General features: G+C 37.6%; 2 long non-coding RNA genes across 2 annotated transcripts; both read right to left on the bottom strand.

The window, feature by feature from the left end:
- Nucleotides 1-9,644: 9,644 nt before the first annotated feature.
- LOC113641614 lies at nt 9,645-11,345 on the bottom strand. The gene is made up of 2 exons (XR_003440348.2): nt 10,853-11,345; nt 9,645-9,894 (listed from the first exon to the last, which is right to left on the bottom strand). It is a non-coding gene; the product is annotated as an uncharacterized LOC113641614 (long non-coding RNA).
- Nucleotides 11,346-14,063: 2,718 nt separating this feature from the next.
- LOC125140120 lies at nt 14,064-15,467 on the bottom strand. The gene is made up of 3 exons (XR_007139362.1): nt 15,308-15,467; nt 14,465-14,641; nt 14,064-14,299 (listed from the first exon to the last, which is right to left on the bottom strand). It is a non-coding gene; the product is annotated as an uncharacterized LOC125140120 (long non-coding RNA).
- Nucleotides 15,468-26,427: the final 10,960 nt, after the last annotated feature.

Below are 26,427 nucleotides of genomic sequence, written 5' to 3'. Positions count from 1 at the left end.
CAGTAATACACAGTGACACACAGTAATACACTGAGACACACACAGTGACACACACACTGACACACACAGTGACACACAGTAATACCCACAGTGACACACACAGTGATACAAAGTGACAAACACAGTGACACATAATGACACACACAGTGACACACACAATGACACATGATGATACAAACAGTGATACAAACAATGACATGGTGACACACACAATGATGCAGACAATGACACATAGTGATACACCCAATGATAGACACAATGATACACACAGTGACACATAGTGATACACCCAATGATAGACACAATGATACACACAGTGACACATAGTGATACACACTATAACACATAGTGGTACACACAATGACACACAGTGACACACAATATAACACATAGTGGTACACACAATGACACACAGTGATACACACTATAACACAGTGGTACACACAATGACACACAGTGATACACACTATAACACAGTGGTACACACAATGACACACAGTGACACACAGTGATACACCCTATAACACATAGTGATACACACAGTGACACACATTGATACACAACTATAACACATAGTGATACACACAATGACACACAGTGATACACACTATAACACATAGTGGTACACACAATGACACACAGTGATACACAACTATAACAGATAGTGATACATACAATGACACACAGTGATACACACTATAACACATAGTGGTACACACAATGACACACAGTGATACACACTATAACACATAGTGGTACACACAATGACACACAGTGATACACACAATGACACACAGTGATACACACTATAACACATAGTGGTACACACAATGACACAAAGTGATACACACTATAACACATAGTGGTACACACAATGACACAGTGGTACACACAATGACACACAGTGATACACAACTATATCACATAGTGGTACACACAATGACACACAGTGACACACAGTGATACACACTATAACACATAGTGGTACACACAATGACACACAGTGACACACACTATAACACATAGTGGTACACACAGTGACACACAATGACACACAGTGATACACACTATGACACATAGTGGTACACACAATGACACACAGTGATACACACTATAACACATAGTGGTACACACAATGACACACAGTGATACACACAATGACACACAGTGATACACACTATAACACATAGTGGTACACACAATGACACACAGTGAGACACAACTATAACACATAGTGGTACACACAATGACACACAGTGACACACAGTGATACACACTATAACACATAGTGATACACATAGTGACAGACAGTGATACACACTATAACACATAGTGATACACATAGTGACAGACAGTGATACACACTATAACACATAGTGGTACACATAATGACACACAGTGACACACAGTGATACACACTATAACACATAGTGATACACATAGTGACAGACAGTGATACACACTATAATACATAGTGATACAGACAGTGACACACAGTAATACACACTATAACACATAGTGATACACACAGTGACACACAGTGATGCACACAATAACACATAGTGATACACACAGTGACACACAGTGATACACACTATAACACATAGTGATACACACTATAACACATAGTGATACACACTATGACACATAGTGATACACACAACGACACAATGAAACACAGTGACACACAGTGATACACACAGTGACACACAGTGATACACACTATAATACATAGTGATACACACAGTGACACACAGTGATACACCCTATAACACATGGTGATACACACAATGACACACAGCGACACAGTGATACACACTATAACACATAGTGATACACACAATGACACAGTGATACACGCTATAACACATAGTGATACACACAATGACTCACAGCGACACACTGATACACACTATAACACATAGTGATACACACAATGACACACAGTGACACACAGTGACACACACAATGACACACAGTGACACACACAGTGACACACATAGTGATCACACAGTGACACACATATTGATAGACAGTGACACACAATGACACACAGTGATACACACAATGACACACTTTGATACACACAGTGACACACAGTAATACACACAGTGACACACACAGTGACACACATAGTGATACACATAGTCATAAAGACAATGACACACAGTGACACACAATGACACACTGTGATACACACAGTGACACACAGTGATGCACACAGTGATACAAAGTGACACACACAGTAACACACACAGTGATACACACTATAACACATAGTGATAGACACAATGACAAACAGTGAGGCACACAGTGACACATATAGTGATACACACAGTGACACACAGTGATACATACTTTGATACACACAGTGACACACAGTAATACACAGAGTGAAACACATAGTGATACAGACAATGACACACAGTGACACACAATGACACACTGATACACACAATGACACACAGTGATACATACTTTGATACACACAGTGACACACAGTAATACACAGTGACACACAGTAATACACTGAGACACACACAGTGACACACACACTGACACACAGTAATACCCACAGTGACACACACAGTGATACAAAGTGACAAACACAGTGACACATAATGACACACACAGTGACATACACAATGACACATGATGATACAAACAGTGATACAAACAATGACATGGTGACACACACAATGATGCAGACAATGACACATAGTGATACACACAATGATATACACAATGATACACACAGTGACACATAGTGATACACACTATAACACATAGTGGTACACACAATGACACACAGTGACACACAATATAACACATAGTGGTACACACAATGACACACAGTGATACACACTATAACACATAGTGGTACACACAATGACACACAGTGACACACAGTGATACACACTATAACACATAGTGATACACACAATGACACACAGTGACACACAGTGATACACACAATGACACACAGTGACACACACAGTGACACACATAGTGATCACACAGTGACACACATATTGATAGACAGTGACACACAATGACACACAGTGATACACACAATGACACACTTTGATACACACAGTGACACACAGTAATACACACAGTGACACACACAGTGACACACATAGTGATACACATAGTCATAAAGACAATGACACACAGTGACACACAATGACACACTGTGATACACACAGTGACACACAGTGATACAAAGTGACACACACAGTAACACACACAGTGATACACACTATAACACATAGTGATAGACACAATGACAAACAGTGAGGCACACAGTGACACATATAGTGATACACACAGTGACACACAGTGATACATACTTTGATACACACAGTGACACACAGTAATACACAGAGTGACACACATAGTGATACAGACAATGACACACAGTGACACACAATGACACACTGATACACACAATGACACACAGTGATACATACTTTCTTACACACAGTGACACACAGTAATACACAGTGACACATAATGACACACACAGTGACACACACAATGACACATGATGATACAAACAGTGATACAAACAATGACATGGTGACACACACAATGATGCAGACAATGACACATAGTGATACACACAATGATATACACAATGATACACACAGTGACACATAGTGATACACACTATAACACATAGTGGTACACACAATGACACACAGTGACACACAATATAACACATAGTGGTACACACAATGACACACAGTGATACACACTATAACACATAGTGGTACACACAATGACACACAGTGATACACACTATAACACATAGTGGTACACACAATGACACACTGTGATACACACAGTGACACACAGTGATACACACAGTGATACAAAGTGACACACAGTGACACACACAGTGATACACACTATAACACATAGTGATAGACACAATGACAAACAGTGAGGCACACAGTGACACATATAGTGATACACACAGTGACACACAGTGATACATACTTTGATACACACAGTGACACACAGTAATACACACAGTGACACACATAGTGATACAGACAATGACACACAGTGACACACAATGACACACTGATACACACAATGACACACAGTGATACATACTTTGATACACAGAGTGACACACAGTAATACACAGTGACACACAGTAATACACAGAGACACACACAGTGACACACACAGTGACACACACAGTGACACACAGTAATACCCACAGTGACACACATAGTGATACAGACAATGACACACAGTGACACACAATGACACACTGATACACACAATGACACACAGTGATACATACTTTGATACACAGAGTGACACACAGTAATACACAGTGACACACAGTAATACACAGAGACACACACAGTGACACACACAGTGACACACACAGTGACACACAGTAATACCCACAGTGACACACAGAGATACAAAGTGACAAACAGTGACACATAATGACACACACAGTGACACACACAATGACACATGATGATACAAACAGTGATCAAACAATGACATGGTGACACACACAATGATGCAGACAATGACACATAGTGATACACACAATGATAGACACAATGATACACATAATGACACATAGTGATGCACACACTGATAAAAACAGTGACACACAGAAAAACAATGTCAGACACAACCAGTGACAGACACAGTGATACACACAATGACACACAGTGAAACACAGTGATACACACAATGACACATGGTCATACACACAATGACACACAATGACACATGCAGTGAAACACACAACGACACACAGTGACACACAATGACACACATTATCACACACAGTGACACACACAGTGATACAGACAGTGACACACAGAGTGAAAAACACAGTGACACAGTGACACACAGTGATACACACAATGACACACAGTGACACACACAGTGATACACACAATGACACACAGTGATACACACAGTGACAGAGTGAAAAACACAATGACACACAGTGACAAACAGTGATACACACAGTGATACACACAGTGACACACAGTGATACACACAATGACACACAGTGACACACAATGACACACACAGTGATACACACCAATGAAATCTACCATTTCATGTGCCATACTACATGTATATCACAAGTCCCAGTAAAAGAAAGACAGAAACTAACTTTGCCAGCTATGGAACATCATGTTTATTAAGAGTATAAATGGACAAAAAGGCCTAAACATTTCAGTAAAAAGGAAACAAGCTTTAATTTCATTCTTACTGCTAAAGTTCATGCAGGTGAATGTTGTATATGAGGTTCATGAAGCCAGTTTCAGAAAACATCCCGTCTTTAGTTATGCTGATCCTATATACATTCTAGACTAGGACCGACATGTCTCTACAGTCTCTAAGCAAACATACCAGTAGTATGACCTGTAATGGTGTTTTGGATACCATACTCTTAATGTCAAAACATATGATTTGATTTTCTTGTGGCCTGCACATCAAGGAACTTTCTTTCTTTCTTTCTTTCTTTCTTTCTTTCTTTCTTTCTTTCTTTCTTTCTTTCTTTCTCCTTATATTTCAAATAAAAACAGATGTCAGATTATTATCCTCTGTTGCATTAGCAGTTTCTGACTCTATGACAGAAGGTTTGCATGCTGTATCCTCATGAGGGTGTTCGTCACTGTAGACTACGAAACCCCACATGAAAAAGTTTTGCCTACAGCTCTACACAGTATTGCTGTTAATACTACAAGGTGTAATGAATTAGATGTTTTTACATCACATGCAACGGGGTAGAGATTGAAAAAAATTCTAACTCCCCTATGCTACCAGATATGGCTCTGCAAAATATTTATGCATACTGGCCTCATCCATGAACTCTGATCTTTAACTATCTGTAAAAAAATTCAAAACTACATTCTTGTGTTGCTCTGTGAGAGCTCTTAACTGAATGATTTTTTTCTTAAATGAGACAGAAATTCAAGTAGTATCTCAAAGATGTGTTAAAAGTACTGTATCTGTTGCAGGATATGTAATCTTTCCACAATATATTTGCATTTTAAAATTAATATTTGCTTCGGACACAATATTTACAATTTGCCACATCACCGTGTTAAATGTACATTTACATCCACTACTGCAGAGAGATTTACCAACAGTCTTCCAGAATTATCATCCATGAATGGATCGCCATCTGACCTGACAGAACTTGATCAGGTGACTGATTATTTAGAGTCAGTTTTTTGCTACACCCTTGATATTGTAGCTCCACTTAAAAGAAAAGTAATTAGAGAGAAAAAAATGACAAGACAAACTTTAAAACAATCCGCTAGAAAATTAGAACCATAAATGGTGTCAAACTAAATTATCGGTATTTCGATTAGCATGGAAGGAAAGCCTTCATAGCTACAATCTCTTAGTGCAATCTCGTGTCTCTTAGTGCTGCTAGATCGGTGTATTTCTCCAGCCTTATTAAAGATAACAAAAATATTCCTAAATTCTTATTTAATACTGTAGTAAAATAAACTAGGAATGAAAACACTGTCAAAAAGCGCAAATCATCTATTTGAAGCAGTAACGAATTATTTCAATAGAATCATTTCTAACATCAGGCATAAAATTCAGACCATTATACCAAACAAATTGATAGATAATGCCGTAGATAATATTTCTGTTTTTGATCATTATTTAGTCTTAATCCCATTAAAGAGACTGGCTTATTTTCACAGATTTCTTCCTTAAAATTATCAACCAGCATACTGGATTAAAAAACCTGACCTCAACCCAACCCAGCTGTCCAACTATAGGAAAATATCAAAGCTCCCCTTTATCTCCAAGATCTTAGAAAAGGTTGTAGCTCAGCAGTTATGTTCAGACCTACATAGGAATAATATTCATGAAATGTATCAGTCAGGATTTCGGCCTCATCATAGCACAGAGACAGCGCTGGTTAAAGTGGTAAATGTCCTGTTACTGGGCTCTGATCAGGGTTGTGTCTCTTTACTGGTGTTACTGGATCTTAGTGCAGCTTTTGATACCATTGTCCATGTTATTTTACTTGATAGGCTATAAAATGTTGTTGGTGTTAAAGGGACATTTTTTGACAGATCGATATCAGTTTGTAGATCTAAATGGTGACCACTCTAAACAAACTAAGGTAATGTTCAGTGTTCCACAAGGTTCTGTTTTAGGCCCATTGCTTTTCTCCCTATATATGCTACCCCTTAGTGCAATTATTCGTAAACATGGTATTGGCTTCCACAATGCTGATGACATGCAGGTATAAGTTTCAGCTCAGTCAGATGTGAGACACCAGCTTAATAAGATAGAGATTGTGTGAAGGACATTAGACAGTGGACGCTTACTAACTTCCTCCTGTTTAACTCTGACACACAGAAGTTCTTGTACCAGGACAACAGACAGTCAGAAGTAAGCTGTCTGATTACAGAGTAACTCTGGATGGTCTTTCTATTACATCATGTGCAGCAGTAAAAGACCTCGGTGTGATTATTGATACCGGTCTCTCATTTGAAGCTCACATAAACAATACCACAATGTTAGTATTACTAAGATCAGAAATATGATGTCATTACATGATACAGAAACACTAGGTCATGTATTTGTTACCTCTAGTTTTTGTTATTGTAATGCTTTTACTGTCTGGATTTTCCAGTAGGAGCATAAACAAGCTCTAGTTAGTCCAGAACACAGCAGCTAGAGTCCTAATTAGAACCAGAAAATATGAACACCACCTCTATCTTATCCTCACTGTATTGGCTTATAGTCAAGTTTCACATTGATTATAAAATACTATTATTAACCTATAAAGCACTTAATGGTCTTGCACCACAGTACCCGAGAGACCTTTTGTCTTTCTTATGATCCTTCACGCCTACTTTGATCAAAAGGTACAGGATGTGCTGTCCTGATCTTGAAACACTCTTCATTAACTGCAAACCATTCTATTCGCCGCGGGAGTTTTGCTCGTTCATTCTGGTGAGTGTTTACAAGCGCACGTGAGCTCGGCCTTACAGACACTCGCTGATCTGATCACAGAGAGTGATCAACAACACCCGGTCTCTGTAGTAATAATACTTGAGGACTTTAATAAAGCGATTTTTTCACGTGAATTGCCTAATTGTCTAAATACAGACAGCATGTTACATGTCCCACCAGAGACAGTAACACACTGGATCACTGTTACACTGTAATAAAGGATGCATATCACTCTGTCCCACGGGCAGCTCTAGGACTCTCTGATCACTGCTTAGTTCATCTGATACCGACCTACAGGCAGAAGCTAAAAACAGTTAAACCTGTATTAAGGACTGTAAAAAGATGGACTAAGGAAGCAGAGCAGGATCTACAAGCCCGTTTCGCTCTCATTGGACTTTTTTTGAAGCTGCTGCCTCCGACCTGGACAAGCTCACAGAGACTGTAACACCATACATCTATTTTGGTGAGGATTTGTGTATTCCTACCAGAACTCAAATAACCTACAACAATGACAAGCCATGGTTCACTGCAAAACTCAGCCAGATCTGCCAGGCCAAAGTGGATGCTCACAGAACTGGGGATAGAGTCTTGTACAAACAGGCCAAATACACACTGGAAAAGGAGATCAGAGTGGCAAAGAGGAATTATTCTGAAAAATTACGGATTCAATTTTCCTCCAATGACTTAGCTTCAGTGTGGAAAGGTCTGAAAGCCATCACCAACTACACGACACCATCCCCCAGCACTGTGGTGACTCAAAAACTGGCAGACAACCTGAATGAGTTCTACTGTAGGTTTGAAAAAGCCCAATTCTCACCTTCTGTAACCCACTCGAATCACACTCTAAAAAATAAAACGCTGGCTCAACTTAAAAAAATTAAGGTAACAATTTACATGCATCTTTTTAAGTAGCTTCAACTCAGTCATTATTAAGTAGATATCATGTACCTTTTATAGTTAGACTAACCCAATTTGTTTAGTACAACCAACATGATTTGACTTAACCTCTATGAGCTTAATTAAGTTGAAACAACTTAATTTTAATTTCAAAGTTTTGGTGATATTAAATGGTCAAATTACATAATTTAAGCTATTCTAACTTCTTTATTTTGATTCCATTCTACTTAGATATGTCCATGCAAATTGTTACCTTAATTTTTTTGAGTACAAGTAACTTATTTCACTTCAGTCAGGAGAAATAACACAGCAATTCCAGTTTTATGATGAAACTGGTTTATTATAAAACCAATGTCAACTTATGTACAAGAAGAGTGCTTTGACAAAACAATGCTTTGACAAAAAGATAATTATCCAGGACTAAAGTATTTTTTTCAAGTAAAGTCAAGTAAAGAATCAAGTATTTTTCTGGTAGGTACATATCAGAATAAAATAAAATAATAACAATAAATCACAGGGAACGTGGAAAATGAATTCCTACAACAGACACAATTGTCAGCTTATTGGGTCCACCTAGCTGAAACTAAAAGTTTTCTTCCTTTTTTTTTAATTTTTTGCAAAGTATTAAATTTTACCTTCATCACATAAACTACAGCCGCCATAAAGTCTCAAACAAATACAACACTGTAACCTTCATGTAAAAACTTGTCAACATTACAGCTTCTGTATGCGTATGCACAACAAAACTTTTACATGTCACATTTCAGGAATACAACAGTTTATTGTTTAAAGACATTACCTTCGGCCTAGCTTTCAGACCATCCAGCTCAAGAATTATTTTCTGAAACACCTCAAAAGTATTTTTTAGTTCCTTTGGGTAGCTGAGGTTGAGAGCATATACCAGCCCTAGCAGGGCACAGGCTCTGGATACATCCAGGTCTTGCAGGACTTCCGTTCCCTCAATAATAATACTGCCGTTGGCTGGGTCAAAATTTGTGGCACCTCATCATCCTAAGTAGATCAAAATCAATGACAGTGTTTTAAGTCAAGGAAAGGAACAGGACATTAGACACATGAGTTAAATCTTAGGAGTTAAAACTTACTACCCATGAAAAATTGCAAACTTAAAGAAATGTCAGCTGCCTAACCATCAAACATAATGCTGCAGATTGTATATGAAAGAAAAATAAAAACTCGAATGTTGTAATGGCAAATTTACAAAAAGCTCAAGGTTTACAAGATGGATCAACTGTAAAAACGTCACAGCAGATAAAGATGGCGTGCACACACATTGTCATGTTAGGTATTGTGCTTAAATTAACTTGCTTATTAGTTAACTATTTAACTTGTTACAGGTTTATGTATGTATGTATGTATGTATGTATGTATGTACATGTATGTATACATACTGTATATGTGTGTGTGTGTGTGTGTGTGTGTGTGTACGTATGTATGTATGTAATATACATGTATGCATATATGTGTGTGTGTGTGTGTGTCTTAATCAACCCAGTGTAAACTTTAAATTCGGACGACACTAAACATATTCGATATCAATTAACATCATTTAGCTGCCACTGTAAAACAAAACATAAAGCCTATTTTGAACACACTAGCTAGCTAAACGTCTATTAACTTTAGAATCGATGAGTTAGCTTAGCTCAAACTGTCTTTTCAGTTTAGTGTGTGACAACAACGATTTACTTAAGTAAAGTTGGCCGCATTCATTTTGTTTCATATTTAGGTTTATATGTATTTTGTCCACCGTGGAGGAAAGCTGATTTTGAGGAAAACGCGGTTGTAGCCGCCTCACTACATTACTACGAGAGAAAAGAGGTGTAGCGTTTAGCTCAGGAGTTATTGACTCGGGAAACTCGAATCTGCGGACAACTTTACTTAAGTCAACGATTTTTTGTGCATACAGTTGGTAGCTGCGCGAGATTAAAACAAAGCAAAAATATTAACTTACCTATATAGCCTCGATTCTCCTGTGTCTCCGGCTCCTAGTAGTCCTTCTCTGGCAGAAAAACACGTCCGGGCAAATTCCGCCTTTACTCAGCATGTAAAGGATGCTCACTAGATATACAAGTTTCACTAACTTAATATTTTTCTGTTGTTACGAGAAGGTAAAAGTGTGTGTTCAAAATCGATATATAATTAAGTTAAGACAGTATTCTTTATTTTAATCTTGAAAGACTTATTAAAATGAGTTATCAACTCACCAATACAAGTATATATTTCAAACTTAATTATTTTATGCTGAAAATATTGTTTATTTTAAGTTTTACAAACTAACTGCATGAATAATTTTTTAGAGTGAAGTCACACTTTCAATTCAGTTCAGTGAAGATGATGTGTGTCAGGTCTTCAGGAAGACCAAGGAGAAGAAAGGCTTCAGGCCCAGACAGCATTTCACCAGCCTGTCCGAAAGCCTGTGTTGATCAGCTGGCCCCCATCTTCACGATATTCAATACGTCACTGGAGCTGTGTGAAGTACCCTCATGCTTCAAAAGCTCCACCATCATCCCCGTCCCAAAGAAACCCAAAATCACCGGACTTAATGACTACAGATTTGTGGCTCTAACATCTGTGGTCATGAAATCATTTGAAAGACTGGTTTTGGCCGATCTGAAGGACATCACTGGACCCCTACTGGACCCCCTGCAGTTTGCCTACAGAGCAAACAGGTCTGTGAATGATGCAGTCAATATGGGACTGCATTATGTTCTGCAGCATCTGGACAGACCAGGGACTTATGTGAGGATCCTGTTTGTTCACTTCAGCTCTGCCTTTAACACCATCATCCCATCACTCCTACAGCCCAAATTAACCCAGCTCTACATGCCCTCCTCTGTCTGTCAGTGGATCACCAGCTTTCTGACAGACAGGCAGCAGCTAGTGCGACTGGGAAAACTCAGATCAAGCACCCGCACCGTCAGCACTGGCGCCCCCCAGGGCTGTGTTCTCTCCCCACTACTCTTCTCCCTGTACACGAATGACTGCACCTCTAATGACCCCTCTGTCAAGGTCCTGAAGTTTGCAGACGACACCACACTGACCGGCCTCATCCAGGACGGTGACGAGTCTGCTTACAGACTGGAGGTTGAGCGGCTGTCTGTCTGGTGAAGCCTTAACAACCTGGAGCTGAACACACTCAAGACAGTGGAGATGATAGTGGACTTCAGGAGAAACCCCCCTGCTCTCCCCCCACTCACCATCATGGACAGCATTGTCACAGCAGTGGAGTCATTCAGATTCCTGGGAACCACAATCTCCCAGGACCTGAAGTGGGACATTCACATTGACTCCATTGTGAAAAAGGCCCAGCAGAGGTTGTACTTCCTTCGTCAGCTGAAGAAGTTCAACCTGCCACAGGATTTGCTGAAACAGTTTTACACTGTAACCATCGAATCCATCCTCTGCACCTCGGTAACTGTTTGGTTCAGCTCAGCCACCAAATTCGATCTCAGAAGACTACAGAGGGTAGTCCGGACTGCTGAGCGAATCATTGGAACTATCCCCACTCTTCAATATCTGTACTCCTCCAGAGTGAGCAAAAGAGCAAAGACAATCACTCTGGACCCCTCACATCCAGCACACTCACTCTGGACCCCTCACATCCAGCACACTCACTCAGGACCCCTCACATCCAGCACACTCACTCAGGACCCCTCACATCCAGCACACTCACTCAGGACCCCTCACATCCAGCACACTCACTCTGGACCCCTCACATCCAGCACACTCACTCAGGACCCCTCACATCCAGCACACTCCCTCTTTGAACTGTTGCCATCTGGTCGACGCTACAGAGCCCTGAGCTCCAGAACGACCAGACATAGGAACAGTTTCTTCCCTCAAGCAATCCATCTGATGAACAACTAACACCATGGAACACACAACACATAATATTTGTAAAACTGTGTATACCTCAATTGCACATTTCATACTTGCACATCTGTACATACATACATACATACATACATACATATTGTTTAAATGTTTATTGTTTACTTTAACACTTTGCACATTTCACAATTGCACATGTGTACATACATATTGTATATATTGTATAGTTCAATTGCACATTTCTCACACATGCAAATTTGTACATACAAATTGTCTATATTTGTATATGTATATTTCATATGTATTTTCATATATTTAAACTGCACATTTCACACCTGTAAATGTGTACATACAATTTCGTCTATACCGTATATGTCATTCCGTTACACTATGGAGCATCTGGCACTAAAACAAATTCCTCGCATGTGAAAACATGCCTGGCAATAAAGCCGATTCTGATTCTGATATTTGTTGGTACCTCAAGTGCAAAGTCTCCAGCAAGGGGCAGAGCTTTTTCTCACAGAGCCCCACAGTTATGTAACAGACTTCCAATTAGTGTTCGGGACTCAGACACAGTCTCAGTGTTTAAATCCAGGCTGAAAACACAGCCATTTAGTCCAGCTTTTTATGAATAGCTTTTCTTAGGTAAAGGAGCAGATCTGGAGGGTTCATGGGCATAGAGTGTTTGGTGAACTGGGATGTCTGGATGCTGTCGGCTTAGCACCCTCACAAGTCGCTCAGGTTTGCAGACTGTGGAGTGGTGGGACACTTTACATCCCAGGAAACCCTCATGTCTGTGTCACCTTCTGGCTCTAGCCTTTTAGTTATGATGTCATAGCTAGTCTTGCCGAAGTCCCTGTCTGCACTTTGCACATAAATTACATTGTCCATAACCTAATTACAGTCATACCAACAATTTTCTCTCTCTCTCTTGAGCTGTATATGCCACTCCCGAGCTCCCAATGTTCAGAGTTCCTTGCCTGATTGTCAATCCTGAAGTTCTACCGCTGGCTGGACTCTCGTCGCCTGGTGGTCACCCTGCAAGGGATTGATCTGAATGGTCAGCCAGTGAATCATGGGATTGTTGTGTATCAAGCAGCCAGAGACTGTCATGCCTTCTTTTGAACCAATGTTGTGTCAGTCAGCTGTATGTTCTGCTCTTTATCAGCAATCAGGTCTGTGCTGAACTCAGAGTTTATGATGACCCATTAGTTCCTCAGGAGCTCTCGGCTGCACTGTTATAAATTGTTGTAGAAAGGACATTATTCACATTTACATTATTTACTGTAGAGTGTCACCCAGATGGGGATGAGGTTCACTTCTGTGTCTGGTTCCTCTCAAGGTTTCTTATCATCTCATGGAGTTTTTCCTTGTTGCCGTCACCTTCTGATTGCTCATTTACGATAGGTGTAGATATATAGTATCGTAAATTTTAAGTTAAACTTTTAAAATTAATATTAAACATCAATAGTATATATTCATTTATATTTATCCTTATTTTTTCATCTTCTTATTATTATGTATTTATTTATTTTTCTCTCTCTTCTGTTTCCATACTTCTGTAAACCTGATTTGAGACAATGGGAAATTGTTAAAAGTGCTATAGAAATAAATTGAATTGAATTGAATTGAATTGACATATTGATGTGTATAAGGCAAAAAATACCATCAAAAATGTATAATGAACATTAATATAGAACGTAGTGTAGATGTGCTATGAATGTCTCCTTACGCTGTGGGTACAGTCCCTTCCAAAAGCAGGGCCTATGATTTGGTTGCATGTTGAAGAGTCAGTTGTGGGTAAGAGGAGACAGTGTGAACTGGCAGGAACTGCTGCTGCAACCCGTCGCACCTCCAGCTGCAGCACCTCCATCCGTGGCCTTTGTAGAGCTCTACGAGCATGCATCAGCTGTATGGGTATTACCAAAGGAAGAGAGGTTTACTTATTTGTTATTTTCTTGTCCTTTCAAAGCAGAGAGAATTCAGGCTTAACATCCATACACTGTGGAAGAAAAGACTGGAAAGTGTTGAGGAACCAGAGTGAGAGACAGCCATTCAATATTGGGATGATGTCTCATTTAGGGGTTTTTTTTTTGTGCTGAGTGTGCAGGCATGCTGAAAATGGCTAGTTGGAAAAATAAAGTGAGTGCATATTCAGCATACCATAGGAGTTTTACAGTCTGTATTGTCTCCACACGCTTTACTTTAGCACAGGAATCTGCTGTAGGATTAGGCAATGCTGCCTCTTGCACTACATTCCCAATTAAGCAACATGTAATGAATTGTCAGCTGTGACACTATTGTTGTTCTTCACAGCATTCAAAATTTTAGCATTTACTGACAACCGATAAAAATTTTCAAGCTTGGACTTTCAATTATCAGACATAAGCATGTTTTTTTGAAAGTTAAAAGCACAGTTAATGAATAGGACTTAAATGCACAAAATACAGAATGTACAATAGAAATGTCTTCAGGGTTACACAGAAAAAATATATCTGGTGTTAGATATCATTTGAATTAATTTATATTCTAACTCCCTTATTACTGCAGAGCAAATATACTTGTCAAAACTTACCCAAAAAGCCAGGCACATGTTTTGTTGATGCCAAGAAGTTCTTAAAGAATTTGATTAGCCTTAATAATTTCAATGCTAGCACTAATTATAGTGCTTGAGGTCAATATGCTGAGGATTTCCCAAATAGACAGGTCTGTAATTTTCAGAGTGTTCTAGAATTCTCTAGATTACTAAATAGGTGGCAGAAAGGAACTGCCATGTAATACGAGTGGGAAGTGGAGACTGAGGCAATTGTAATTTAAAGTGTTTGTTGGAGAGGAAAATCTGAAACGCAAAGGTCATGACTGGGTAAAACATCTAAAAAATGACTGCATTGCATATTAAATCAGCTTTTATTAATGTATCTTATTCTCTGTGTCTAAAATTAACTTATTACCATTCCAATTATAGGTTTGCTATATTATCATTGGAAGGCTTTTACAGTAAGGGCAAGTTGGGTTTGTATTAGACACAAAGGTCTTATCTCCTTGTCTGCAGGGGCTGTTCTGCAGTTCCTGTTATTCAGTCTCATGTCACAGTGGCCGAGCAATGCTCCTGACCCAGGTTGCTCTCAACCTGGAATTTTTCACCACTTAACAATTGAGACTGTATGAAGTACTTTGTCAGAAAATACTAATTATTTTGTTTTTACGGTGCCAGAGAACATGAGACCCAAGTTTAAACAAACATGATTAGCATTAAGAGATGAACCCAATCATGACACCACCATCTGTTTCTTTTTCCCTTCACCCCTTCTTTCCCTTCACCCAAATCTTTGGGAAAGCCCAGATTTCTTGAAAGCATGAGCCTTATGAGTGTCTCAGCAGAGTAACAGTAGGTACAAACATATTAAGAGCCAGAAAATTCAGTATGAATGTAATCTCCATGTTCATTTACTCCATTTGGCAGACTTCTTTATCCAGCCCAACTTACATTTAATCTTTTTACAACTGAGTAATATTATACAACTGAACAATTGACGATCAAGGGCCTTGCTCAGGGGCCCAACACTGGCAGATTGGCAGACATGAGATTTCAATCATACAACCTTCTGAACACCAGACTAACACCTTAGAGACATTTCTCATTTTATTAAACTTAGCAGTTGTTTAATGTAATCACCAATTATTGCTTTTCAAGATGCTTATTCACTGGCTTTGTAGCCTATTCATAAACATAATGTATGGTACAATAATGAATGTGACTTTTTATATTCTCTTTACTATTTACAGTGAGGGGTAATATGTATTTGAACCATTTTGTTTTTATTATCTAATATACGTCCAGTGCATTCAAATATACACATCTTTAATTTCTTTTTTCTTTTATAAGTATGAAAAAATAGCATCAATAAGATATGTTTAAAAAAGGGGGCAGTTAGTTGGCAGTTTAGTCTAGAAGCAATTTAGTTTGTTTGTTTGTTTGTTTGCAAAATTTTGGTCCGTTATTCTTATCAAATCACTGAATTCCCTTTGGTTCCATCTGAGGGACTGACAATTTTAAAATCTCCTACAGATGAGATTAAAGTCTTTGAGATTAATGTCTCAGTGACTCCATTCCTACACTCGGTACTACTTGGTTGCAGAAAGAATGATCACAAGAACAGTTTATAGTGAGGTGTAGAACTGGACATGATTGTAGTACTTACTGTGCTGTGTTGTCATCCTGCAGTTCGTTTATAGTGACTGCTGTCTTCTCTAATACCTTCCTTGCATTAGTCGCAGAGTGCATTGTGATGTATTGTTTAGTTAACCTTTTGAAAGATCGAGTGTTCATCAAGTCAGGTGAAATGACAGGGATGTTTATGGTCTTTTTTTTTAATGGCTCTATATTCTTTATTAGTTTAAGCCCCTGATAAGATAAGGAAGCTCCTTCACCTCCACTATGATGCTACTTGTTGCTTGAAACAGCAACATTTTTATAATCACACAAGGTGCAATTTGTACCAGAACATTTTTTTTCAGCATTTAATCTACGTTTTTATTTACTTTTATGTAGTCTTAATATATTTTAATGCAGTGTCTGAATACATATAGTTATACAGTTAGGTTTTTCAAAAAATTTAATGTACAGTGTGTCAGTGTGAATGTTTGCACTGGTAATATGTTAAATAACTAAAACAGAATTAGTTTTACATCTCTGTATTTGATATTATACCAAAAAATCCAATGAGAAGTGTGTGTGTGTGTGTGTGTGTGTGTGTGTGTGTGTGTGTGTGTGTGTGTGTGTGTGTGTGTGTGCGTGTGTGTGTTTAGGGTTGTGTGAGAGGGGTGGGGGTGTAGGAGATGATGGTAAAGGGCTGTGGAAACAACAGGAAGTCTCTTCTTGTTTTGACTCATGGGGAAATGGTGGTGGGGAATTAAGAGGTGTAAAGAATTTGCTACTTCTGATTTTCTGAATGTTATGCTTGTGCCCGCACTCAGGTTAAACTCTACACACAGGACTTGAATGTCTGGCATTCCTCAGTAAGTAGAGACTCAAGTAATGGCAACCCCACTGCCCTCCTCTGTTAGACTGTTTATCTAAATAAGGGTCTTTCAAACTAGTTTCACATCTTATTCATGTTCAATTCAATTCATTTCAAACGTATTTGTATAGCGCTTTTAACAATTGACATTGTCTCAAACTAGCTTTACAGAACAAACATAAAACAAAAGGTTAATATAAAAAAATAAAGATTAATATAATTCAAAAATTCAAGATAATTTATTTATTATTACTATTATTATTATTATTACTATTATTATTATTATTATTATTATTATTATTATTATTATTATTATTATTATTCATAAGGTTTTAGTTTATCACTTTTGTGTGCTGGCTTTAAGGATGTGTGCCTTCTTGACACAAGGATGCTTCTTATCATGCTTAACAGATACTACTGAGTGATAGAGCACAGCTAGCTGGAGCTTCTGGGAAAACTATTTATTTTTCTACATTACAAGGCCAGTTTTGTTGTTGGATATTAAGTGCTCTCCCGCCCAGCTCCTGAATGCAAACCCACATGCACTCCATGACTGCTCTCACTCTAAAACCTTTTCTTCCCTTCCTGACTGGGCCATAGACATGTCTCACACATTTATGACACTTATTCTCCTATACTTCCACCACTTTTTGGGTTGCACTCCATGCTCTGGCTTTTGGAACCTCTTAGCTTCTTATCAGTTCTTATTGTTGCAAAAGATTGACAGCATGATATTAAAGTATTTTAATGCTTCCTATTATTGTGAAAGTGAACTATATTTTCTTGAAGCCACTGCCATATTTTCAAGGGCACTATCAGGATATTTGAGTCATTTTAGTCTTTAATTGATGTGTGCTATGTTGAATGAAATGTAGAAAAATACATGACTAAATACGAGACAAAAGAAATTTCTGGAACTATTTTTTTGGGTGGGGGTGGAAACTTCACAAGGCCATGTGACTCATTTTCTAGTTTCTAGTTTCTATTCTTTAAATCTACTAAAGAAAAAATGCAGTCATAAAGTTTAATTTTTTTATAATATTCTGTACTGAGTATATAATTAATCCCTTTGTATAAACATAAAACAATCACTGTGAGGCTTTAAAATGTCTTACCTTCTCCCTTTTCTGTTGGATTGATGTCAGTATGTTTATGAATGGATTCTGTCACTCAGGTTAAATAGATATGACCTCTAACCTCACAGAAGTGTTTCCAGGTGCCGGCACTCTAGCATCACCTTTTATGTCATGGTTTAGCATGTGGTCCTGCAGTCCACTAGCACATTACTAATTATAAATATTATATTACATTCTCACCCAAATATCTTCTCTGATTCCAACCATGCACCACATTCCACATGAAAATATACACAAACAGTCACAACAAAATGAATACAGAATAGGTGTGTGTGAGAGAATCACTAATCATGTTGGAGAGTAGTTTTCATTTACAACATAGGAGAAGCAGTGAAGAAACCTGAAAGGTGTGTAAGTTTCAATAGGAAAATGGATTTAATTTTTTTTTGTTAGTGCAAAACTTTATTTGTCATTTCAGTGTCAAAGCAGCTTCATTATAAAAGTATTAATAACTAAGAACCTTTCAATAATTCGTTTCCTTAGGTATTAGAAAGGCAACAGCAAAGTGACCAAACAGTAAATAAATAATTAACTGTTACAAATGTTGACAGAAATCTTCATGCTGTACTTCAACGTTAGACACAGAATTAACGTATTGAATGTTTCTCCCCTAAAATCCATGGCAGGTGATTTTCAGCTTGCCTACTTTGTTTAATCCTCTTTTGGGATACTATGATTTCTTTCGTACTATTTTTCTGTCTGCTTCCCCTATTTAGCCTGAACCATACATTATTGAATCGCAACAAGTAATAATATGGTTTAAAATTGTATTAGCAGAAACAAACAATGCATAGCACTCTAGCACACAATGGAGACTTTCAGTTATCAAGCGTTATTTATATCCTGTCAATTGTAAAATGTCTTGAAGTCTTGCTTCTGCAGTCTTAATGGATGTAAGTAGGCCACTGTGATTGAGTAACATTGACTTATTTATCTTTACTCTCAGTTTCTGTGCATTTTTTACTTGTTTAATCAAGATCTGGGTTTGTGATGTGATGACATAATAATCTACTGTTATTGTCTCCCCACAGGTTTACAGTAAGAGTATTATTAGAATTAAAGTGTCTTAGTTTTTATCAATTAAATTTATGTTTGAAATGAATAAATGACAAGAGAAAAGCTGAATATGGACCAACAGCCACTTGTTGGCCAGCATTAGCAAGTTAGCGAAGACATTAAGATAGATGAAATCGATCTTCAAAAAGGCAGCAAAATCTTATAACACTCAGTTCTATAAAACAGTTATAATTACATAAAGCACAGCAAATCTTACCAACAACACATTATCCACTGTCAGGTCTTAGTGTGAAGCTATCTCTGACCATTATCTCGTCTGCCTATTGTGTTAAACATACATTTACTTCTGCTACTGCAGAGAGATTTACTGATAGTCTCCCAGAATTATCATCCATGACTCTCACCATCTGGCCAACAGAACTAGATCAGGTGACTGAGTACTTAGAGACAACCTTTCACTACAGCCTAGATGTTAGAAGAAATATAATTAGTGAGAAAAGGCTAGCACCCTGTTATAATGAACACACATGAACCTCTATTTTCTACTAAGAAAATAGAATGTAAATGGAATCAAACTGGAAACTGATAGTATTTCAATCAGTGTTAGGAAAACACCTGTAGTGCTGCTAGATCAATAGTTTATAATATAATAATCTAATTTTATATTTAATATTTTACCAAAATTAATTAGGGGTTAAACCACGGAAGTAAACATCAATATACAGCATTTGTTTAAAAAACTAATTTAAAACCTGATAATCTGTTCTGTTTCTGATCAGCACTTGTTTTATTTAACATCTTTTTTTTATTTAACCATCTTTTATTCCCCTTTGAGAGAAATAATTTCCCTAATTTCTTTATCAAAATCTACTAGATCCACATGTTTCTTTAACCCCTTCTAAAAATAAACAATTTACCCCTTAGTACTGTGTTAAGTGCTACTGGGACAGTTCCTGGCCAGATCACCAGAGGATGATGGCAGGTGTTTCATCATATGTATAATAGTGGTGTAGTCGGGGCCATACGCACGTATATACACTACTCTTACTTTTTCCCTAGGGGTGTTTGCGTACTTCTATGGCTTAATGTTATTGTATACCCTCGGTATACCCACTTGTTTTGCTGCTTAAAACATACATAATTTACCCTCATCGTTTCTTCCCCTTTAACTGCATTGCATTTTTAAATCGCAAAACTTCATTGTAATTGGTTAATTTTTATTTGCATTTACAGGGAGGAAAGTTTACTTCATCCACAGAAGCTGGTGTCGTGCTTCAAGTCAAATCAAGTCAAGAAGCTTTTATTGTCATTACACCATATATAGCTGTTACAGTACACAGTGAAATGAGACAACGTTTCTCCAGGATCAGGGAGCTACATAAAACAAAGACAGGGCTATAATTGACAGGCAAGGACATGTAAGTAGTCTTAGCCACATAAAGTGCAACTGTGCAACCTGGTGTACACAGTGCAAGACAAGACAGACAGGACAGTGCAGGACAAAAGACAGTGCAGGACAAAAAACAGTGTAGACAAAAAGTTACAAGACAATACAAAAAGTACAAAAAATACAAAACACAATAAACAGTAAACAGAAACAGCGCCGACTGACCGGTGTATATACAGTGTGTGAATACTGAATGTTCAAACAATATTTCGTGCAGTGACATGCTGAAGCAGACTTTAGAAAGGTGGCCACTTATTCACAAATTTGTGTTTCCCGAGTCAATAACTCCTGAGCTAAATGCAGTTACTACACAAATAACACTTTTCTACCGTAGTAATATAGAGAGGCAGCTACAACCCAATTTTCCTCAATATCAGCTTTCCTCCACAGTGAACTGAGAGACAGATTCCAAGGGACCATCAGCAAAGTGCAAAACCCGATAAGCGAATAAAAAAACAGCCAATAACTTCACTGTAATACACTGTACTGTCACCAGCTCACACATCACTGATGTCCTGATAGTTATACTTATTTGGGGGAAATGTCTTTTTGTATCATTTTTATGATATTTTTAATATGAAAATTATTATGGAAATTATATTCAATTATATTCAATAACTTCACTGTAATACACTGTACTGTCACCAAATTCAGCTCACACACCACTGATGTTATGATATATATACAACAATATACATGACTTTTCCAATACTTCAGGCATAATGTGTCTTACAATTGTCAATTCAGCAGCAATAGTTTATAACAATAAAATTATTTACAACCAAATCTGCTATTACAAACCCATATTAACTCACCTACCTAGCATCAGACAATAGGCAGACAGTAGTGTAGTGGACACAAAAAGAGATAAATATTAGTGATCTTGATCCGTTTTTGATCAGTTTGTCTGTTAGATATGTAAATAGGGGAACTTTAAAGTTGGCCACATATTCACAGATTGGAGATTCCAGAGTCAATAACTCCTGAACTAAAGGGTGTTACTACACAAATAGCACCTCTTTTCTATAGTAGTATTGTAGAGAGACAGCTACAACCCAGTTTTCCTCAGCTTTCCTCCACGGTGAACAAAATACATAAGTCTCTATGTGCAAATGTCTTTTTGTTTAATTTTTATGATTTTTAATGAGAAAATGTTTAACTCTAATGCTTTATAACATCAGTATTAGGGCCAAACATCGGACAGCCTCTTTACTAAATCTAGTGACCAGAGACCACTAGTAGTTTCTTTCTTAAGCTGTACAATAAGCTGTTCCTTGGGGTCACTTATTATTTTGACACCATCAACACCATCTACTCTCTCTTCTACATACTGTTTTGTATGCAGTGTCTGTCTTCTATTCTTTCTTTAAGAGGCAGTGAACCAGAAACCCAAATGTTTTGGAACTGTGAAAAAAAAGTAGAGTCTGGTCTCCAGACAGAACAAAAAAGAGTTTTTACCTCTATTTTCCCTTTTAAATATTTGATCATTGAGATCATGTTTGGCAGCATCTTAAATAAAAATAAAAAAAAGCCTTGTTAAATAAAGTGATAGTGATAGCCTTATATATATCTAATGTTTTTCTTTTTTGTCAGATTCTATAGTTCAGCTTGGTCAACCTCAGTTGTTTAGTAGTTACACATTAAAAAGCGTCCTTTAAGTTTTTGTTTGCAAAAGAGTTTGTGTGCCATGATTAATTTGATTACAGCTTCCTCTCATCAGCTTCCTTCAGACAACCTGTGAAACCCTTCCCTCTTGTGCACACATCTCTTATGTGCACTGATCATTGTGAACATCTCTCTTCACAGGTTGACTGTGAAAGGAAGCCCTGAAAAGCTGTTTGTTTTGTTTCTGGTAGAATTGTCCCTCAGCATAAAAGGATACAAGAACTTTGACATGAAACTTTTGAGGTAACATAAATAATGAGCATTCCAGGATGAATGCTGTGATGGTATAGTTTCTTTGTGGTACTTCTTTGTGAGAGGAGGCATTTCTCAAAATTAGAAGTATTTTTTAATATTCAACAATTCACTCAAAAGTTATAACCATGTTTCTAGCAGGAGGTAGAAGAGAGTAAAATGAATCCCTAAATAAAAGCTCCATAATATCACCCTCCATTGTTGTTCAGGTCCAGGCCAGATTCTCAACACATAGAGCAGAATGAAGGTTGTAGCGGATGTAGAGTTCTGAATGAAATGGATTTTACAGGATGAACCAACAACTTGAAAATAGGAGCAAAGTGGGTGATAAAGGTGTCAGGTTTTGCTCTCACTCTCTGTGCAGACAGGGCTATTTGTTCCAATTAGTTCTGCTCTGCACTCCATCTTAATCTGTGTCATTCTGCTGGATGAAATCTAATTGGAAATAAAATGAAATAAATATTTTTGTTAAAGAATTAACAATCCAGTTTTGAACCATATGGCCAAACATATTTGATTCTAAATGATCTGAACTTTATTTCTCTTGTACTCTTTTTAACCAATTTGACTGCAAACAAGACCTTTCTGCATTAATTTCTATTTTAATCCTCCATCCAATACCATCTAAATCTGTTTCAATTATGCAATATCAAGCCTTTAATAAATCTTTGTCATTATGACGACTTAGACGACTGACTTAAATTTGAACAACAGAAAGAGAGATGCAATGCACTACAGAGAGCAAAATAAGCAGCATGTGACAGTTTATACAGACTTTCTAATGTTATAGTCAGTCGTCATAGAGACATGTCACAATAAGACCATATCCTTCATTCTGATGTTTGATGATAACATTGTAACTGGAGCTCTTCTATCTGCACAAGTCGATGCACAAATTTTCAGCTGTTCCTATTAAAGTGGCCAGGGAATGTATTCTAGATCATACAAGTATTCAAACCAGAGCACTGCAGTGCCTCAAACTGCTACTGATGATTTTTCCCTGTGTTAATATACCTACCCATAATGTCAGTGTATGATTTATTTATATAATCTCATTAAGCTAAACTGCTTTTCTTAGAATCTCGGTGAAAAGTTACCAGTTGTTCTGACATTCTCTACGTCTCTCTGATGTCACACCTCTACATTTTTGTTTGGGTGGAAGAGCTGTAATCAGTTTTGAGAAATAGTTGTTTAAATGTTATGGAACAGGTTGCTATAGTCTGTAAGCAAAGCAAAGAGGAATTTAATTCTCTTCAGTCACTGAGGTATAGTACAGCAGGTTATGTCATGTGACTGTAATATGTTGAAGACAGTCCTGAGATTATTATCATTCATATTATAATATTATCTTATCATATTATCAAAATTGTGTTATGGCTTTTAAAGTGAAGAATTGTAATAACTCGGGTTTACATTTCAAGGTCCCATGTACAAGCAACTAGATGCTCAAACTGTTAGTAATTTTTAACCTTGAATCTAAAAGGATAACATGATCACCAAAATAGATCTCAAGAAAACATTTCCCTTAACAAGAAAACCCTTATATTGTTCCTTTTTTGTCAGCTTTAGCAGTGACACTGTTTGGGTTAATGCTAACAGTGAGAAGTTTAGTTGTTGGTTGTTGCCATTATTTTGGAGGCAGTTGCCCTCAACATCTTGCAGGTGTGTCAGTTAATGTTTTGGTTCATTTGTGAGATAACAGGGACATTAAATTTTCTGTGCCAGGGTTAAAGTCTAAATGGAGCAGGAACCTTCTTGCCAATTCAGTTGGTACGGTTACACTGACATAACTGATTTAACAGCTAGTGATGTAGTCAACGGACTCAATTCTCATGTTGGACTGTGTTCAAGAGGAATCACCTTCTAACAAAAATGAGACCTACGAGAGAAAATGCTGCAGTTTCAAAATGTTATGTGTTTATCTGAAATAGCAGAAATAATGTGTTCTTATTTCCACTGAATAGAAATTGTAAGGTTACAGAACACACACATTGTGTATGACTGTGTGATCCAGACAGTTTGGAGAAGAAGCACAGACTTTTGGCCATATGGTGTATGTATGTGTCACAATTTGAAATCATATTCTTCATTCTGTTGATCTTGTTGAGCTGATGATTGTTTTGTTTTGAGAATTTAAATTTTTAAATCTTATCTGTCTTTGGTGTTGAATTTCTCAGCACACCATGTGACACGGAGGAATTCTGAAAATGTTTGGAGGGAAATTCCATAATAGCTTTTAGTGTATGCTTTACTGCTGATGGAGCTCACTAGTGGCTTAGTAAAGCATGTATGCACAAATAGTAGAATGGGGTTAAAATATCCGAGCAGCGTGTTAGTAGAAAAATACCTGTGCAGATTCCCATACCTGGTTCTCATCATCACCTTTACCTAGAAGAGCCAGCTGCAGCAGATCAGTCAGTTAAGCAGGCATCATTGTTACCAGCAATGTTAGCTATGATTTTAAACGTGAGATCTAATTCGGCTTTGCCATGTGACAGTGATTAAAATGAGCATCACTCAGAGTGTTGTACAGAATGAAGCACATGCCTCAATTCTGGATGAGAAGAAGATTGCATGCTTCAGAAGACACTGGAATTTTTACCTGTGTGTGTGTGTGTGTGTGTGTGTGTGTGTGTGTGTGTGTGTGTGTGTGTGTGTGTGTGTGTGTGTGTGTGTGTGTGTGTGTGTAATACAGAAAGGTGCTTGGGGTGTCAGTGTGTAGCAGCAGTAGTACAGGCCGTCAGAAGCTGAAACCATGAATACCTCTCCCTAGCTCTTTAGCTATTGTTATTGCCGTGCAGCTCCTATTCAAACTCTAATGACTTATGACACTGCTGAGGTCCTTAGAGACTCCTAGGCCTGGCTTGATAGGAGAGGGCCTTTGTGTCTAGTTTCAAAGCTCTATCAGAAGGTATTTAATGCCCCCAATGCCTGGAAGCAAGCTATAGTATCTGAAGATCCGGTTGAGATTCTCCTGCTGGGTGTGTAGTTCTCATTTGTTTGTGGTGATTTTGTACAGGACAGCTGTGTGATGTCTTTGTATTGAAAGGATATAAAACACCTTTAGAAAAGAAGAATACAAACAAAAAGGTAAAATGAAGATTAAAGGCAAATTATGACTCCAGTCAAAAAAATATTTACAATTGTTTGAAATGTA

This window comes from Tachysurus fulvidraco, chromosome 24, assembly GCF_022655615.1.
Source record: "Tachysurus fulvidraco isolate hzauxx_2018 chromosome 24, HZAU_PFXX_2.0, whole genome shotgun sequence".
Classification (NCBI taxonomy): domain Eukaryota; kingdom Metazoa; phylum Chordata; class Actinopteri; order Siluriformes; family Bagridae; genus Tachysurus; species Tachysurus fulvidraco.
The sequence above is the reverse complement of the archived record's forward strand: the minus strand, read 5'-3'. Positions and strand labels throughout refer to the sequence as shown.